The sequence below is a fragment of the Canis lupus genome, chromosome 6 (genome assembly GCF_003254725.2).
Source record: "Canis lupus dingo isolate Sandy chromosome 6, ASM325472v2, whole genome shotgun sequence".
Taxonomy (NCBI): domain Eukaryota; kingdom Metazoa; phylum Chordata; class Mammalia; order Carnivora; family Canidae; genus Canis; species Canis lupus.
The window spans coordinates 47,705,652-47,726,447 of NC_064248.1; the positions used below are offsets into that span (position 1 = coordinate 47,705,652).

At 38.0% G+C, this 20,796-nt stretch overlaps 1 long non-coding RNA gene across 1 annotated transcript; it reads left to right on the forward strand.

Annotated features, from left to right (window-relative positions):
* The first annotated feature begins 282 nt into the window (after positions 1–282).
* LOC125755303 (uncharacterized) lies at positions 283–16,259 on the forward strand. Its single transcript, XR_007411402.1, has 3 exons — positions 283–420; positions 12,609–12,745; positions 15,903–16,259. It is a non-coding gene; the product is annotated as an uncharacterized LOC125755303 (long non-coding RNA).
* Positions 16,260–20,796: the final 4,537 nt, after the last annotated feature.

Genomic DNA, 20,796 nt, shown 5'->3' on the forward strand with positions numbered 1-20,796 from the left:
CGGATATCTGGGGCTGACTGAGAGATAAAATGTGTGGCTAGAACCGTGGCCCCCGCGGGACAGGCCGGGTCCAAGCGAGTGTACTGAATTAATGCCTCGGTCAGCCGGTTAAGGAATATAGCCGGGTTTTCGTCAGGGGCCTGTATGATTTCTCTGATCTTGTCATAATTTACGGCCTTATTAGAGGCCGCCCGCATGCCAGCGATGAGACATCGGACCACGTGGTCGCGGCGCCGGCGGCCATCTTGGCCGTCTTGGTAATCCCGGCCTGGCTCTACGGCGGGGACCGCCTGAGCACCGACCGCCATTGTGGCGTCGGTAAGGTGGACCTGATCAGCGTGTCCCCGGGCAGCAGCCTGGATACGTTCCCTCTCCTCAGTGGTGAGGGTGGTGGTCTGGAGGACATGCAAGTCATGCCAGGTTAGGTCATAGGCCTGCGCCAAGTATTGGAATTCCTTGATGTAGTTGTCGGGATTGGCCGAAAAGGAACCTAAGCGTTTTTCTATTTGGGATAGGTCTTGTAGAGAAAAGGGCGCATGGACTCGGACAACCCCTTCAGCCCCTGCAACCTCCCTCAAGGGGCAGACCAGGTCCGGGGAAGAGTTTTTGGATCTGGTACGGGCAGAGATAGGAGGAGAAGGGAGGGGGCTGGAAGGTGGTTGAGGTTCTGGGGCTGGGAGGAGAGGAACGGTTGGAGAGGGTATGCTCGAGGCTGGGCCTGGGCCTGGGCCTGGAGTTTCAGAGATTGAGGAAGGAGTCGGGGACACAGGTTGTTGGGGAGCGGGTTGGTAGGGAGGAGGAGACAGGTGTGGGGCCCTTACAGGGGGCCTGGAGAGATCTTCAGGAGGCTCCACGAGGGGGGATGGAGGGGCCAAGTTGGAGTCTCTAGAGGTGGAGTGGGGAAGAGTCGGCGGGGGAGAGCGGGCGAGGAGTACCTGAAAGGTTGAGCAGCTAGAGCAGAGTTCTGGTCTGGAGCGCAGGGTCCAGAAAGCCTGGACATAGGGCACCTCAGACCATTTGCCTTGGCGTCTACAGAGATTATCAAGGTCCGTAAGTATCTGATAATCAAAAGTGCCTTCAGGTGGCCATTGCGATTGGTTATTCAGCCGATATTGAGGCCAAGCGACGGTACAGTAATGGATAAGGCGTCTCCTTCGTAAGTCCTGGTCTAACTCCAGAGTTCGGAGATTAGCCAGTAGGCATCCTAAAGGCGTTTTGGAATCGAATTTGGACTGGGAGGTACCCATGGCTCCTTCCCGTATCAGCTCAAGACTTGGAGGAGGGCGTCCCCTCGACTGTGAATTGAGCTGCTGCTTACAGAAGTGGTCACCGTGGAGTGAGGACGTCTCCTTTACTCCCCGGAACCGCGGAGCCACCAGGTGGCGGAGGAGGGTTTGCCCTGACGCGGCCGCGATTAGGACAGGGCGCCCCGGGAGAGGGTCGGAAACCAGGGAACACCGCAAGGAGTCCGGTGACCCCAGCAGAGAAAGAGCAGAGTCCCAGTCCGACGGAAGAGGAGAGAGCCTCCGTGCTGTTGCAGGGGCTCGATCTCCTCCCGGGTTTCGGCACCAAATGTTAAGTTTTTTAGTAACTAGACGGAAATGAGATCTCCAAGGCAAGCGAGGGTCCAAGAACAGATTTTATTGCAGGCACCCTCGGGTGAGGTTCCACGACTCACGGGGGAAAGAGAGTGAGTCGAGGAAGTTGCGCCAAGACAAGGTGGTAGGGGGTTTACATAACGTTGTAAGGCAGAACGGTTTCCTATTGGTTGGCTCATATGCAAAGGAAGGATTGCAATCCAACCAGTCAGAGTGACCCTCACTATGCAAAGGAAGGATTGCAATTCGACCAGTCAAAGGTGACTTCCTCCTCTGGGGTTTGAAGGGCATTGGGTTCGGTTGAGGAAGTCCAAAGGAGAGGTGTAAGGGTCTGCTCAAGCTGTCATCCCAAGTGGAGGTGGTGACAGGAACCTCAGCCATTTTGGCGTATCCGCCATATTGAGGAGTTTCCCTTCCCGCCTGGCCCCAACAGAGAGGTGAGGAAGCTGCAGAAGAAAAGATTGAAGCTAGCAGAGGAAGGTTCATGAGATTTAAGAAAAGAAACCATCTCCGTAACAAAAGTGCAACTTATCCAGAAGATCTATCTAAGATCATTAATGAAAGTGGCTATATTAAACAATATATTTTCAGTGTAGAGGAGATAGGAGATAGCCTTATGCTAAAATAAAATGCCACCTAGGACTTTCATAGTTCTAGAGAAGTCAATGCCTGGCTCAAAGCTTCAAAGGACAAGTTGACTCTTCTTAGGGGCTAATGCAGCTGATAACATTAAGTTGAAGCCAGTGCTCACTTACCATTCTGAAAATCATAGGGCCTTTAAGAATTATGTTAAATCTGCACGTGCTCTCTCAATGGAACAAAAAAGCCTGGATGACAGCACATCTGTTCACAAGGTTTACTGAATATTTTAAGCCCACTGTTGAGACAGACCTACTGTTCAGAAAAAAAGATTCCTTTCAGAATACTATTGCTCATTGACAAAACATCTGGTCACCCAAGAGTTCTGATGGAGATGTACAACAAGATTCATGTTGTTTTCATGCTAATGAGACATCCATTCTACAGCCCATGGATCAAGGAGTCATTTTGACTTTCAAGTGTTATCTTTTAAGAAATATATTTCATAAAGCTATTGCTGCCAGAGATAGTGATTCCTCTGATAGATTTGGGCAAAGTAAATTGAAACTTTCTGGTACAGATTCACTATTCTAGATGCCATTAAGAACATTTGTGATTCATAGGAAGTGGTCAAAATGTCAACATTAACAGGAGCTTGTAAGAAGTCTGCTCCATATTTACACATAACATGATACCCTATATAGAAAACCCAAATGACTCCACCCAAAACTGCTAGAAATGATACACAAATTCAATAGTCACAGGATACAAAATCAATGTAAAGAAATCTGTTGTATTTCTAAACAGCAATAATGAAGTAACAGAGAGCTAAATTAAGGAATCAATTCCATTTACAATTGCACCAAAAGCCATAAGATAACCTAGGAATAAACCTAATCAAAAAAGTGAAAGGGGGCTGCCCCGGTGGCCCAGCAGTTTAGTGTGGCCTGCAACCTGGGGTGTGATCCTAGAGACCTGGGATCGAGTCCCACATCGGGCTCCCTGCATGGAGCCTGCTTCTCCCTCTGCCTGTGTCTCTGCCTATGTCTCTGCCTCTCTCTCTCTCTCTCTGAATAAATAAATAAATAATCTTTAAAAAAAAAAAAGTGAAAGAGGGATGCCTGGGTGGCTCAGTGGTTGAGAGTCGGCCTTCAGCTAAGGGCATGATCCTGGGTTCAGGGATCGGGTCCCAAGTCGGGCTCCCTGTAGGGAGCCTGCCTCTCCCTCTGCCTATGTTTCTGCCTCTCTCTCTCTCTCTCTTTCTCTGTCTCTCATGAGTAAATAAGTAAAAATCTGTTTTTAAAAAAAGGTGAAACATTGTACTCTGAAAATTATAGAACATTGATTAAAGAAATTGAAGATGACACAAAGAAATTGGATTGGTAGAACATATACGGTTAAAATGTCTATACTACCCACAGCAATCTACAGATTAAATGCAATCTCTATCAAAATACCAATTTTTTATAGAACTAGAACTACAATCCTAAGATTTGCATGGAATCACAAAAGTCCCCGAATGGCCAAAGAAACCTTGAAAAAGACAAGCAGATCTGGAGGTATAATCAAAACAGTATGGTACTAGCACAAAAATAGATACATAGATCAATAGAACAGAATAGAAAATGCAGAAATGAACCCATAACTATATAGTCAATTAATTTCCAACAGAGCAGAAAAAAACATCCAATGTGAAAAAGACAATCTCTTCAACAAGTGGTGCTGGGAGAACAGGACAGCAACATGCACAAGAATGAAACTGGATCACTTTATTTCACCATACACAAAAGTAAATTCAAAATGGATTGAAGAACTAAATGTGAGACCTGAAACCATAAAAATCCTAGAGAAGAACATAGACAGTAACCTCTTTGACATCAGTATAGCAACTTTTTCTAGATATGCCTCCTGAAGCAAAGGAAAGAAAAGCAAAAATAAACTACTGAGACTACATCAAAAAAAAAAAAAAAAAAAAACAACTTCTGCACAGTGAAGGAAACAATCAACAAAACTAAAAGGCAATCCATGGAAGATATTTGCAAATGACGTGTCTGATTAAGTCTTAGTATCCAAAATACATAAAGAACTTATAAAACTCAACATCCAAAACCAAATAATCTGCCAAGAGACATATGAAAAGATAATCAACATCATTGATCACCAGAGAAATACAAATCAAAACTACAAAGAGCTATAATCTCACATCTGTCAGAATCACTAAAATCAACAACACAAGAAACATCAGATGTTGGTAAGGATGTGGAGAAAAAGGAACCCTCTTGCACTGTTGGAAATACAAACTGGTGGGGTTTTTCTGGAAAGTAGTATGAAGCATACTTGTGATGAGCACCAGGTGTTGTACGGGAACTGTTGAATCACTATCTTGTACACCTGAAACTAATATTACATTGTACGTTAACTAACTGGGATCTAATTCAAAACTTAAACAAAAAAGAAAGTTGATTACAATCCCCATGAATGACTTTGAGGGGCTCAAGACTTCAGTGGAGGAAATAGCTATAGATGTGGTGGGAACAGCAAGAGAAAAGCCGTGGAGCCTGAAGATGTGACTGAATGGCAGCAATCTCATGATAAAACCTCAACAGCTGAAGAGTTGTTTTTCATGGATGAGCAAAGAAAGTGATTTCTTGAGATGGAATCTGCTCTTGGTGAAGATGCTGTAAAGATTTTTGAAATGACAACAGGGAATTTAGAATATTATACCAACCTAGCTGAAAAAGCAGCAGCAGAATTTGAGAGGATTGACTCCAATTTTGAAAGAAGTTCTACTGTGGGTAAAATGCTATTAAACAGCATCACATGCTACAGAGAAATCGTTCATGGAAGAAGAGTCAATTGATGCAGCAAACTTCACAGTTGCCTTATTCTACAAAATTGCCACAGCCCCTGCACCGTTCAGTAACCACCACCCCATCAGTCAGAAGCCGTCAGCGTTGAGGCAAGACCCTCCCCCAGCAAAATGATGCTGACTCACAGAAAGCTAAGATGATGGTTAGCATTTTTCTAAGATTTATTTATTTTAGACAAAGAGAGAGCACGATGAGGAGGAGCAGAGGAAGAGGGAGAAAGAAAATCTCAAGAAGACTCCCTGGTCTGCAAGGAGCCTGATGAGGAGCTCAGTCTCACAAGCCTGAGATCATGACCTAAGCTGAAATCAGAGCTGAATGCTTAACCCACTGAGCCACCCAGGCACCCAATGATTAGTGTTCTTTAGCAATAGAGTATTGCTTTAATTAAGTTATGTATTTTATTAGACATGATACTATTCCACTTAACAGACAATAGTATAGTGGAAACAACTTTCTTTTTTTTTAATATTTTATTTAATTATTCATGAGAGACACACAGAGAGAGAGGCAGAGGCACAGGCAGAGGGAGGAGCAGGCTCCACGCAGGGAGCCTGATGTGGGACTCGATCCCAGGACTCCAGGATCATGCCGTGGGCCGAAGACAGGTGCTAAACCACTGAGCCACCCAGGGATCCCTGAAACATAACTTTCATATGCATTGGGAAACCCCAAAAATGATTTGACTTACTTTATTGCAATATTTGCTTTGTTGCCATGGTCTGGAACTGAGCCCACAGCATCTCTAGGATATTCCTGTACATTTTTCCAAACCAGTAAATTACAGCCTTTCTTTACTGCAACACTATTCCAGTTCTTAAAGTTTTCTGTTCATTATGTCCTTAGGGCCTCAATTTTTTTTGTGATGTTCATAAGCCAAAAGAAATATTCAATCATTCTGTTTATTTAATAATTAGATTCTGAAAACTTCATGTTTATGTCCTAAAAGTGTAGTAGACATTTGAAAAATAAATGTGCATAAATTGAAAAAAAATATTTTTATTTCATTCTTAAATAATCTCATTAACTTATTAATGGGATGCGTGTGCCTGTTGAGTGCTGCACTACTTGTTAACCTTTCAATTAGATTGGATGTTGCCACTCTCATTTTCTCTTTCAAATTTATTTTTGAGTAGTAATTGCTTTTTAAAATGTTTTTTTTTTATTATGGCTATTTTTAGAGCTGTTTCAAATTCACAGCAAATTTGAGAGCAAGATATAGAGATTTCCCATATCTCTTTTGCCCCACACATGCACAGCCTGCCCTGTTAGCAACATCCCCTGCCAGAGTAGTACATTAATTACAATTGACAAACCTTTGTCAACACTCTATAATCACCCAAAGTCCGTATTTATGTTAAGTCTTACTCTTGATGGTTTACATTTTATTGGTTTGGACCAATGTATAATAACATCTTTGCATCATTATGGTACCATACAGCATGTTTTTACTGCCCCCAAAAGCATCTGTACTCTATTTATTCACCCCTCTCCCCTCCTCCAATTCCGCCAACCACTAATCTTTTTGTCTTTGTAATTTATCTATTCAAAAATTTCATATAATTGAAATAACAGTCAGTAGCCATTTTAAATTGCATTCTCCACTTAGTAATATACATGCACATTTCTTCTATATTTTTTCATGACTTCATACCTCATTTCTATTTATTTATTTATTTATTATTTATTTGTTTGTTTGTTTGTTTATTTATTTATTTAGGAGAGATCAAACAGGAGAAGGGGGGAGGGAAAGGGAGAGAATCTTAAGTAGACTCTGTGCTGAGCATGGAGCTCAGCTGAGGCTCCATCTCACAAACTTGAGATCATGACCTGAGCCAAAACCAAGAATCAGATGCTTAATTGACTGAGCCACCCAGGTGCCCCAATAGCTCATTTCTTTTTATATCTGAATACAATTCCAATGTCTAGATGTACCACAGCTTATTTACTATTCACCTACTGAAGGACATCTCGGTTGCTTCCAAGTTTTGTCAATTACAGGTAAAACTGCTATCCACATCTATTTGCAGGTTCTTATATGGACAGATAGTTTTAACTCCTCTGGTTAAATACTAAGGAATGTTGAGTGCTGAACTATATGGCAAGAGTAAGAGTAGTTTTGTAAGAAAACATCAAATTGTCTTCCAAACGGCTATATCATTTTATATTCCCACCAAACATGAATAAGTGTTCTTGTTGCTCCACATCCTCACCAGCATTTAGTTTTGTTAGTGTCCTGGATTTTGTTCAGAATAATGGGTGTGCAGTGGTATTTCCTTGTTGTTTTAATTTGCATTTCTCTAATGACATATGATGTGGAACATCTTTTCATATGCTTATTTGCCATCTGTATATCTTCTTTGGTGAGATATGTCTGTTAAGGATTTTGGACCATGTTTTTAACTGAGATGTTTTATTTCCTTATTGCTGAGTTTAAGAGTTCTTTGTATATTTTGAATAACAGTCCCTTATCAAATGTGTCTTTGACAAAACTTTCTCTCAGAAAAATTGCAGAATTAAAACTTTTCTAATTTTCTTGATACTGTTTTTTTTTTCTTTGGTTTTGTTTTGTTTTGTTTTTGTAGAGCAGAAGTTTTTTTTTTTTTTTTTTTTTTTTTTTTTAATGAAGTCTAACGTATCAATTCTTTCTTTCCTAGGTCATGTCTTTTTTTTTATATCCAAAAAGTCATCACCATACCAAGGTCATCTAGGCTTTCTCCTATGATATCTTCTAGGAGTTTTAAATTTTTGAGTTTTAGGGAACCCTGGGTGGCGCAGCGGTTTGGCGCCTGCCTTTGGCCCAGGGCGCGATCCTGGAGACCCGGGATCGAATCCCACGTCGGGCTCCCGGTGCATGGAGCCTGCTTCTCCCTCTCCTTCTGCCTATGTCTCTGCCTCTCTCTCTCTGTATGACTATCATAAATAAATAAAAATAATAAAAAAAAATTTTTTTGAGTTTTACATTTACTGCTATAATTGATTTTGAGTTAATTTTGGGAAGGGTTGTATGGTCTGTGTCTAGATTGGTAATTTCTTTTGACCATAAGAAACAACAGAAAACTAGCTTAGCAAACATGTTATCATTCAAAAGAATATAGCACAATCTAATAGTAAAACTGTAAACTTCCTCTGGAAAGTATTTTACACATTGTTCAATAAGTGTTCTGTGTTGCCGAATTCCCTTTGAAAATATAGAATGTCCTAGAGCACCCTTGTGAATTCAATGAGGTATCCTGGAGTGTCTCCGGACAGTTTGGGAATCAGGGCTATCTGCCATCAATGGAAAAACCAAGGTATATAAATGTCTAAAAAATAATCTGCAAACATTGTTAAAAGTAAAGATGCAAAGTAGCAGAATATATTTGTAGTATGTAATACAAATATAGAATTAATATCTAGGGTAGATAAAGAAATCCTACAAATAAATGATAAAGGAGAAATAATCCAATAGAAAAATGAGTAAAAACCTTACATAATTTTCAAAAAAAGCCCTATTTTATAGGGGGAACATGAAAATGCAGTTGATCTCGTTAACAATCAAGTAAATGTAAAGTAACAGTGTAATAGATACCATTTCACATTCACTGTGATGAGTATCTATTACATATATTTTAATACATTAAAATCATAAATAATTCTATTTATCCAAGAGTGTAGAGCAAAGAAATTTTTATATACTGCTATTAGGAGTATAAACTAGCATACTGACTTTAAGAATAAGTTTGGAATTGTCTGGCCAAGTTAGAAATTCACATAATCTATCAAATACAATTCCACTCCAAATATACACTCCTTAGTTACCCTCATATGTTGTTGGTCATATTGAGAAAATAAAACAGCCCAAATTTCTGTCAATAATAAAGAATTAAATTATATTCATGAAATGGCACTCAATACAGCAAGGAAAAGTGCAAACTATGTATTTGAGTTTAAATTAGTATCATGTCAAGTGAAAAACAAAATATATGGTGTATGAATCCATTGATATATAAATTATATATATTTATATATAAATACATGAATTTCAAAAATGGACAAATTAGGGGCCCCTGGCTGGCTCAGTAAGTGGAGCATCTGACTTTTGATCTCAGGGTTGTGAGTTCGGAGCTCCACATTGGGTGTAGAGATGCCTTAAAAATAAAATCTTTAATAAAAAAATGGACAAAACTAGACTATATTATTTGTAATGCATAGATGGAAACTAAACTTGACAAAACAAGGGAAACATTGTCACAGGAGTCAGAACAGTAGTATTTAATAGGGAGTAAGATTCTATGGAAAAGGGACAATTGAGAATAATCTTATTTAAGATTTTATTTATTTATTCATGAGAGACACACAGAGAGAGGCAGAGACATAGGCAGAGGGAGAAGCAGCTCCCCACAGAATGCCTGGTGCAGGGCTCTACCCCAGAATCCTGGGATCACGACCTGAGCCAAATGCAGATGCTCAACCACTGAGTGACCCAGGTGTGCTGGGAATAATTTCTGAGATTCTAACAATGTTATATATTTTGACCCAGGATATGTTTATACAGTGTTCATTTTGTAATCATGCATTTAAGTGCACATTATTTTATTTTATACTCTTTTCTATGTATGTGTTATATATCCTAGTTAAAAACATAAATGGATAGGTTCTCTTACATCTACCACCTAAGAGTCATGCTTTATGAAGCAGCAACCTCTCCTCTTCCTCTCTGCCATCTGCTGGGCAGTTGCAAAGCAGCAACCATGTGTGAATGCATCTCCATCCTGTTGGCCAGACTGGTGTCCAGATTGGCAATGCCTGCTGGGAGTCCCATTGCCTGGAACATGGCATCCAGCCCGATGGCCAGATGCCAAGTGACAAGAGCATTGGGAGAGGAAATGACTCTTTCAATACTTTCTTCATTGAGACAGGTGCTTGCAAGGCTGTGTTTATAGTCCTGGAACCCATAGTCATTGATGATGTTCACACTGGCACCTACTGCCAGCTCTTCCACCCTGAGCAGCTCATCACAGGCAGGGAAGATGCTGTCAATAACTATGCCGGAGGGCACTATAACATTGACAAGGAGATCGTTGACCTTGTCTTCAACCAAATCTGGAGACTAGCTGACCAGTGCACAAAGTCTTCAGGGCTACTTGACTTTCACAGCTTTGGATGGGGATCTGGGTCCAGGTTCACCTCCCTGCTGATAGAATGTCTCTCTATCATTTAGGGCAAGAAGTGCAAACTGGAGTTCTCCATTCACCCAGCCCTCCAAACTTCCCTAGCTTTAGTTCAACCCTAGAGTTCCACCCTCACCACCCACATCACCCTGGAGTACTCTGTGCCTTCATGGTAGACAACTTGGCCATTTACGACATCTGTGGTAGAAAATTGATATTGAATCCTCAACCTAAACTAACTTGAATAGTTGATAGATCACATTGTGTCCTCCATAATTGCTTCCCTCAGATTTGATGGAACCCTGAATGTTAATCTGACAAAATTGCAGACCAACTGCATGTCCTATCCCTGCATCCACTTCCCTCTAGCCATATATGCCCCTGTCATGTCTTCTGAGAAAACTACCATGAACAACTTTCTGTAGCAGAGATCACCAACGCATGCTTTGAGCCAGCCAACCAGATGGTGAAATGTCATCCTTGCCATGATAAATATGCGTCTTGCTGCCTGTTGTACTGTGGTAACCTACTTCTCAAAGATGTCAATGTTGCCCTTGCCACCTTCAAAACCAATTCAGTTTGTGGATTGGTGCCCCACTGGCTTCGAAGTTGGCACTAATTACCAGCATCCCGCTGTAGTATGTGGTGGAGACCTGGCCAAAGTAAAGCAATCTGTGTGCATGATGAGAAATAGCACAGCCATTGTTGACGTCTGGCCTCACCTGAACCACAAGTTTGACGTAATGTATATTGAATGATATATGGGTGAGGGCATGGAAGAAAGAGTTTTCTGAGGCCTGAGGACATAGCTGCCCTTGTTATTATGAAGAGGTTGGTGTGGATTCTGTCAAAAGAGAGGGTGAAGAAGAAGGACACGAATACTAAAGTTAAAAATGTCACAAGGGTGCTGCTTTTACAGGCAATCCTATTCTGTTTTAAACATCGAATAGTTGTGCTCTGATCAGTTCATTTATGTGTAGCAGTCTATGCTCTCATATACAATTACTGACTGATGCTTTAAAAGATGACACTTTGTTATAGACCCAAGCTGTCCATTTCTTTGATGGGTTTACATAAATGTCTTCAATGAAGAGAAAAACAATAAATGGATAAAAAAACTAGAAAATACAAACTCAAAATGGCAATTTTCTTTGAGACCTGATTAAATGGAACTAAATATATCCATGTTTTTTTTGTTTGTTTTTCAAAAATTAGGTTAAAAGTATAAATGGTAAAAGTTAGCATTTGTAATTTTGGATGGAGAAAAATTAGTCTTGGTTGTATTTTCTACCTTTCCACTATGTTTTTTTTTTTTTCACTCCAAGAAACATCAAAAATAAACAAATCAAAACAAGTCATGTAAACCAAGGGTGCACACTCACTCTCAATACCTTCTGTAGTTGTCCCTACTGCATAGTATAAGGATGTTTTAAAAGTTGTTTGTACAGGTTTTATAGGTTGCAGAGTCACAGGAGACAAAAGCAAGCAAGTTCTGTGAATCAATAGATGGAATGACCTATCTAGGGTGGAATGCATAATAGCAAATGGTATGAATGGCAGGTCTGATTGGTAAAAGAAAAAAAAAGGTTTGGGAAATGTCTGTATAAATAAATTATACAGGTAAAAATCAGATTGTTTCAATACAGAAAAGTTAGAAGGAAAATCTACTGTATGTGAAATTTGTTTGCTAGGCTACAGATGGGGAAGATCTACATTTTGAGAGTGAATATAAGATGTAAATTTCATAAGTATTTATAACCCAATGAAACAATTATAATTATTTGTGATTATCTAGACTATGATTGTCTTAATCATATAAGACATATATTTGACAGTGGTAAGAAGCACTGAATAAAACTTGGAATATATTTTTGAAACAATTTCTAGAATAGAAAATTGGTTTTACTATACATTGTGGGACATATGAAAACACTTCTATTTAATTTTTTTTAAGGGGAAAGGGAGGAGGGAAAGGGAGAGAGAGTCTCAAGCAGGCTCAGAGACCCGGAGATCATGACCTGGGTCAAAATCAAGAGTTGGACACATAAGATTGAGCCACCCAGGCACTCCTAAAAAATAACTTTTTAAATAAAATTCCTTGTGTCTGCCTTCAGCTCAGGTCATGATCCCAGGGTCCTGGGATCAAGCCCCAAGTCAGGCTCTCTGCTCAGTGGGGGGCCTGCTTCTCCCTCTCCCTCTGTCTGCCACTCCACTTTCTTATGTTTGCTCTGTCTCTCTCTCTCTCTCTGTGTCAAATAAATAAATACAATCTTTAAGAAAATAAATAATTAAAATCATTTGTTAAAAATATGTTCATATACCCTAAAGGAAAATTTTTAAAATTTAATATATTGATAATATGTATAATTATGATTTTTGTTTTACTTGAATTACAATAATTCTACGTTCAGCCCTTTTCTGTAGTCCTCCTGCAAAAGTGGTAATGCCAAGAGTGATGCCTTCCCATTCAAATCTTTCGTTTCTGGATCAGGAATAGAAGAACATATAGACCAATAAAAGGTTGTTCAAGGCCTCTGTCAGCCTACAGGTAATTTTTTCATAAAGAATGATGGTTTCATCCCCACCAACTTCAAAACACCCCCCAACATCTCTGAAGCTAGGTGCCTTGTAAAATATGTAGTCTGTAAGACTACATGCAGTTGATGTGGGCAGGCTGGTTCTAAGGGCCCAGAGTGAGGTCCCTCAGGACCACCAAGAGGGTCCTTGGCTTCTTACAGGATAGAAATCAAACACAAGCCAAAGACATTGAAAGCAGAGATTTTTGAATAGTGTGAGTGACATACAGAGAAAAGCAGACGGAGTGTCTGGGAGACTCAGAAAGGAAAGGATTATGAGTCTCCCCACCATGTAGGCTTAGGGATTTATATTGGAAAGGGTCTAGAATATGTGTTTCTCCAGGAATCCAGGGTAGGGTCTGATCAAAAGTGAGTGTCAGAAAAAAAAAAAAAAAAGTGAGTGTCAGACGAACAATAGGTGTTGTTGCATAAATCAACAAAGGTAGGGGGTATCGATGCTAGATTCATTAGAAGCTAATGTCCTGGAACATGTTTGTGATCCCTCTCTTCTTAGATATTATCAGGTGTTTGGGGGCCTAAGACAAAACTCAGAGAATGATTAACTGTTTTACTTCCCCCTTGAAGTGGGAGCATAGCTTCTTTGTTTTTCTCTCAGATGCAAGTTGAAATACAGAACATGAGTAAATAGGGCCCAGCCGGAAAAGGGCAGAAATGGAGCCTTTTTAAAATGGAATCCTTTCAGCTTCCCTATCTCACAATCACTCCAAAGACAAGAGAATCTAGGCTCAAGAGTTATTTTAAGGTGATACTGATTAAGCCACTGCTAGGTTGACAGTTATGTTAAATAGTATATATATACTAATATATATATACTATTTATATATATACTATATATAAATATATATATACACACATATACATGAAATTGTTATTGTTATACTATATAACATATAACATATAATATATTATATAACATATAATAATAACATATAACATATATGTTATAACATATAACATATAATATATATAATATATATATAATATATAACATAACATATAACATATAATAATATATATACTATATATAAATATATATATACACACATATACATGAAATTGTTTATTTAAAAACATATAAACAAAAAAAACTTCGGGCTTATTTAATTTCTATGTTCTGATGAGAGATCTATATTATTAAATGTTTTACTAAATCTTTTTGTGTGAAGTATTTTCAACAGTTTCTGGGATGCCTGGGTGGCTCGGTCTGTTATGCATCTGCCTTTGGTTCAGACCATGATCTTGGAGTCCTAGGAAGGAGCCCCAAGTCGGGCTTCCTCCTCATCAGGGAATCTGCTTCTCCCTCTGCCCCTCACCCCACTTATACTCTCTCTCCCAAATAAATAAATGGAATCTTTAAAAAAAAAACAAAATTTCTGTTTAGACTGATAGATTACATTGTTTCACTTCCAGCTCTTTTTTGAAGAGTCTAGTATCGTGACTATGTTGTATTATAATTTATTTTGCTAAGGATTCCTTTGAATATCTTGAATTCTGTTTCTTGTGATTCAGGACAGATTTTTTTAAATGTTGAATATTTTATATGCAAATGAAATAATGTACTTAATCGAGGCAGTGTGTCCTACATGAAAGCAATAGACTTCAAAATTCTGTTACAGACAACTATTTCCTACTTTCAAAGCTAAAAAAAAAAAAGAAAGTATACAGCACCATAAACAGCATGTAATAAATACTTTTCATGATCTAACTATGGTCCCAATAAAGACATTATTGTCCCAAGACTCACAGCTCATTAGAGGAATGCTACCAGCTTGTAAACAAATATGCAAACCATCAAGCTTTCAGGTCAATCTTGATCACTAGAAGAATTTTAATCAAAAATGGCTGAAACCCCAAATACCCCAAATCACTGATATGAAAAAAATAAATAATGTGAATTTGAAGCTTTAGAATAGAGGAACATTTTTCTTTCATTGATTCCTTAAAAAAAAAAAAAAAAAAAAAGCCAAAGTAAGGATTTTTTTATAAAGAGATCAAACAATCAAATTTATTTTAAACCTTCTATCTATAATAGCTTGTCCCCAGCTTCTTGGAAGGAGGCTGAAAGCAAGAATGATTGATCACCAGTTACTCTCTACGGTACTAATTCTCCAAATATCCTATAATGTAACATCCAGTCCTTGAGTTAAATTTGGTAGACCTTTGTTTCTGAGTAAATAATCTTCTGATGTTCCTCAGAAAATGGTATTCCAATCTTTGTGACTGAGAAGCACAGGGGAAAAAAAAAAAAAAAAAAAAACATTTTCCATTTTGATGCAGCATATGTATGAGTACACACGTGTATGCATAAACAAAAGTTTATATACACACACACACTAACACATACAATGACCTTACTCAGTGAAATAAGCTTGTATATAACCTATTCTTTGCTATTTGATCTATTCTATCATTTTCATTAATAATAATGCCATTCTATTATTTTTCATTAAGAATCATTAAGATCAAACATCTCCCCAGTTTTACTGTCTATACTACAAGTTTAGGAAACATTCCCTGGACTGTCTAGTTTAATGATTAAGAGCATTTGCCTTACAACACTTGATAAACACTAATGAATAAATAAATGGATGGTGTTTAAAATTTCTCAATTGCAATTACAGTCCAGCCTTACCTTTCTGAGACAACATCTCACCCAGTATCTTTGTTTGTTTGTTTTTAAGATTTTATTTATTTATTCATGAGAAGACACAGAGAGGAGAGAGAGAGAGGGGCAGAGACACAGGCAGAGGGAGAAGCAGGCTCCATGCAGGGAGCCCAATGTGGGACTCGATCCCAGGTCTCCAGGGTCAGGCCCTGGACTGAAGGCAATGCTAAACCGCTGAGCCACCCGGGCTGCCCTCACCCGTATCTTTGGAATTTCACATGTTACTCAAACTCCTTAAAATTCTTTTAAACCCAGTCTCCTAAGCTGCTCCCGCAGGGGTTGTTGCAGATCAACAACAAAGTGTTCATTTTACTACTAAAAAAAATATAATAATAAAAAATAAAAAAATAAAAAACATACTTTTGAAAGAGGACCTGGGTTTTCCCTTAGCTGCCTCCATTTGACCTCAATCTCTACTTTCTAACTGATTATGTTCTTTCCAGCTTTTCTTTAACTCAGGCAAAAGATCTAGTAGGCAAAGTATCCAGAGATGGGGAATCCAAGCTACCCCTCCAGCAATAATGACTCCTCTGGCACCAGCAAGACCCCACTTGATTGACCCCAAGACAATGATGAACCTGACTTTTATTGCCCAGCTGCACATACCTACTAACCTTTGTTCCACATTTTCCTTATATAAATCTAGAAGCTTTTTCAGCATTTTGAAGACAGACTTTGGGACGCTAGTCCTAAGTCTTCCTGATATGCACTTCACTGAAATAAATTCTTGTTTCACCACCACTCATTTTTCTGCTTTTGGATTTTGTCAATGGCAAGTGACTTAATCTGGTCTGTTTGGAACCCCCAGAGCTCTGGCTACATCTTGAAGCCAAGACAATCAGATTTGTTTAGATATCAGCTCTGCCATGCATTATCTGTCAATCTCTAAGATTGCTTCCTCATTTCTAAATCTATACAACTAATAATTAACATGTAGGTTTGTTATATAGATTAAATGACGTGATGAATGTGAAGCTCTAAATTTCTGGGAAAGTCAATACATGTTAAATGATGCTAATGCTGATGGTTATCTTGTAATACACAGTATTTCTTCTGCAAACAATTTTGTCTATGTTTTGTGATCCCTCTTCCTCCTTTATTATATTTTTCTCTTTATTTTATTCTTATATGCTTAACCACTTTAAACAACTCCCATGACCCCACTAATATGAATCCTATGCTCTGATTAAAATAATTTGTCAAATGTATGATCACAATTTTAACTTTATCAGGTCAGAAAAACTTTGTTAATTATGCTAATTAAAACAGTGACCTGCATACACAGAACTTCTAAAAAATTACTCATGTATGACTTTATTAGACATACACAATGTGAGTAGTCTTTGGTGAAAATACCAAAGGTATCTATCATAGGATCAGTATGATACATCCATTCAAAAATTATTTCCTGGGGATCCCTGGGTGGCTCAGCAGTTTAGCACCTGCCTTCGGCCCGGGCATGATCCTGGAGACCCGGGATCGAGTCCCACCTTGGTTCCCTGCGTGGGGCCTGCTTCTCCCTCTGCCTATGTCTCTGCCTCTCTCTCTCTCTCTCTCTCTCTCTCTCTGTGTGTCTCTCATAAATAAACAAATAAATTAAAAATCTAAAAAAAAATTATTTCCTTTTCCTCCAAAAAAAAAAAAAGATTTCATGATCTGTCTACTTTTCACATGTTAAAAAATATATGCTTAGTGAAAAATAAGAGAAAAAGGATATTTCATTAGCCCTCAAATACAAAATGGACATTGTGGTATAGTATCTTAAAAATCCTGACATTATGTTTTCATTTTAAAATCCCACATTTTGGAGATGGCAACCTTCTGCTTCTGACTATGATGGAGTACCTTGTATCAGATGAATGATTCCATCAAGAACAACTAAAAAAACTGAATAAAAATTATGTATTAAAAAAAATTTAAGGCCAGTAGAGAGTAACAAGGACACTTCTCCACCCTGAGTGTGTTCTCAGTTAGGCAAAGCAAAGACAAGTGCCTTGCCTGAATCATTCATGTGCATGTCAATACAATTCTCTGATAATAAGGCCTGCTGTGCATCCTGCAGATACCGGGAACTGCGTCCAGCCTGGAAATGTGGGCTGTTCTTCAAGACTACAGTAACCAAGGAGGGTGGTGGCAAGGGTAAGCAAAAATGTTATTAATGCATCCCAATCATTTTAAGTTGTCTTTTTCTTGACCAGTATTTGCAGAACCTCGATATATTAAAATATTGCTTAAGTTGGAGCAATTTAAAATGTGAAGGAGGAAACAGAGTCCAAAATCTCCTTACACAATCTCCCTGAGGATTTTAAATGTAAGTATTATTGAGAAACTGCTTGAAAATCAGTGATAGAAATCCATTTTATAAAGAAGAAGAAGGAGGCTCAAACATGTCAAATAACATTATCTGACACCGCTGATAGGAAAAGACAAACCTGGGACCTAAATCTAGTTATTTTGGCTTCTTTATTCTGTTCTTTTCACCATGCTTTTCCGTCATATTTCCCCTCCCTCCCTCTTTAGTCAACAACTGTGCACGACACCAATGAGTTTCCATGTAATTTTGAAAATAAGAATAGGCATGAAATAACAGCAAAAATGATAAGATTGGTGATGGTATTAAGGGAACTCAGACAAGTAACAGATCAATAAAATACTAAGCAGTTCAACAAGAAATAAGGTGGAGCAGTTCTAGAATAAAAACTAAAATTTGGTTAGCAGTATGCACTAGCGGGTACAACCACATTCTCCAACTTTTTATCTAGTATATTTTCTATTGTCAAATTAATACTAATTATGAAGCCGCATGCCCAGAAAGGCTGAAATAATGAAATTGTAGTGGTATATACTACCCACAACATGACTTTATGTGAGTTTTCCACAACAGTCCAAAAAGTTCTACTTTTTCCTCCAACTAGACAAAGATTTCCAATTCTCTATTTAGAGTCAGGTTCCTGTACCTCGAATTCTCTTCCTACCTCTAAATACACATTAGCTCTCTGAATTATCAAATTTCTCTCAAGGAACTTCAATTTAATGCATTGTAAAATTTTAAACCCACAGTTATCTTGGCTTACTTTGAACAATAGTTACACTATTAATATTGGTGTCATTTCTTCTTGTGTGTAGCCTAAGGCTCTTGGTCTATTATTTTATCTAATTAACTTGAGTATATGTTTTATAAACATTACTTGCTGACATGCTACTTTCGATATTTTGATGCTGATTTTTCCCCAGATAAGCCTCCATAAATTCACACAACAAACTGACAACCAAATTTGGCAAATTGGCAATTAAAACCACAGTTTTACAGGTGCTATTAAAAATGGATGATATATCTTACTTATTGCTTTATAAATTTTCCTATAGTAATAGTAATAATAGATAGCATTGAAGGGATTCAGTTCCCAGAATGTTCTACTTTGGCATGTGGATTATTATGAGTTGAAGGTATTTGAGAACATGTGGGTTCAAGAGAAACTTTTGCCCCTCTCTTAACTACATAGAAGGATCTAAATTGGGGATAATTCCCAGAATAAGATTTATTAGCAGAGATTAATTTTATCTGAGTAACAGGCAGGGTGAACATCTAATTACCAAACATCTGCTCTACTTACCGTCTGCGAAGTGCATTCCTTTCCTCTGAAGTACTGGACCCTTATCCCTCTCTTTGGTTTAGAAAGACATATATACCTCATTTTGCCTGAGTGTCTGAAATTTCCATGTCTATGTGAATTGCCCATAGGTATGCCTATTAAATATGATTTTTACCTGTTAATCTGTCTCATGTCATTTTGATCCTTGTACAGCTAGAAGGATCTAGAAGAGGAGAGGAGTTCTTGCTCCCAAGAAGGAGACAAGACATTCTTGCTCCCTGACAGCATAGATGAAAGTGCAAAACCAAGATACATTTTTACATTTTTATATATCCATATGATCATATTTCTATAGATTTTTCCCCCAAAAAAACAGACCTGTTTTTCTGCCCATGTTTTTATATACAGGAATTGAGTTTGTACATCATTTCATAAATCTCATTGGAAATAATAATTTAAAATTGTTCACCTTCATAGAATACAAATATAATACGAGTTTGAAATCACTACAGGGCATTTTAAAGAAATTTCTACATTTATTCCAAAAGCAATGGACTTCTCTTTAATACGCTTAAGATTTTTTTAATCAGGCCTCCTAACTTTTTTGCTTTATAATCATTTCTCACACCACCTAAGCTCCCCACAAGTAACATGATGTTATAAAGATTGTCTAAATACATATAAATGTGGAAGATATTGCCATTTCAATTCACTCTGAGATGGTAATAGCACATTTTTTCTAGGGATTCTATTGTCTGTTCAAAACTGGAACTTCCTCAAAATAGCTTTGCAACTGCCATTCAGTATTCATTCACTGGAAATGGTACAATGGGAGCACCACATGATGGAATGTTGTGCAAAAGGAACCAAATGTTCTATAACTCAGTAAGAAAAGTGAATTTTAAAGGATAGGCACTAAATAAATGAGGCATGCATTTCCAAAGATTTCTTTTTACATTTCGTATGGTAGTGTCTCCTACCACTACTTTAACTAGCCACAATTCACAAAATGCTAATTTTTATGGAGAGTGAAAAAAGCAGGTGTTCTCTATGAATACTGATCTTACTGCGCTTCTCATGTTAATTACACGAGTCAAGCCCAGCTGCATTTACACTCCTGCCTTACGTTATATTTGCTGGGAAAGGATTTTTCACATGTAGATGATATAAACTACTGGCACAGATATAAGATCTTTTATTTCTTTGGAATTTGTTTATCCTCAGAAATAACAAAGACTTTCATTTGTTTTGTTTTTGAAGCATAAAGGAGTCTAACTGTCAATGTAACAGGGAAATTACTCAGGTGTTTTTTTAAGAAAATACCACCGCAAATTCAATCACACTCCAGAAAAATAATTGAATTGTGTCAATTGGTTTAATGGACTGATTCTTTAATCTTTACATTTCCTTTGAGAATACTAGCGAATCAAGACACATGGTTTCAGGGGTCAAAGTTTTGATGACCGTGTGTGACAAGCCTCTTTTATTCTGATGGAAGGCCTTTTAGCTTGCTATTCTGCAAGTTTATTCAGTCAATTTCTGTAATAGGAATTCAATTTTTCAAAGCTTTGAAATAAAAACAGGAAAATTTAGAACTAAAAGTTTCTTTAACAATGACATGAATGTCAAATGCATTTTAAAAAAGCAATTAACACCGGCAAGAATTTGATGGCTACCATGAATGCTAGATTCCGAAATCATTTAGGTATGGTGTTTTCAGATCGCAGCTTTCTGCTTTAATGAT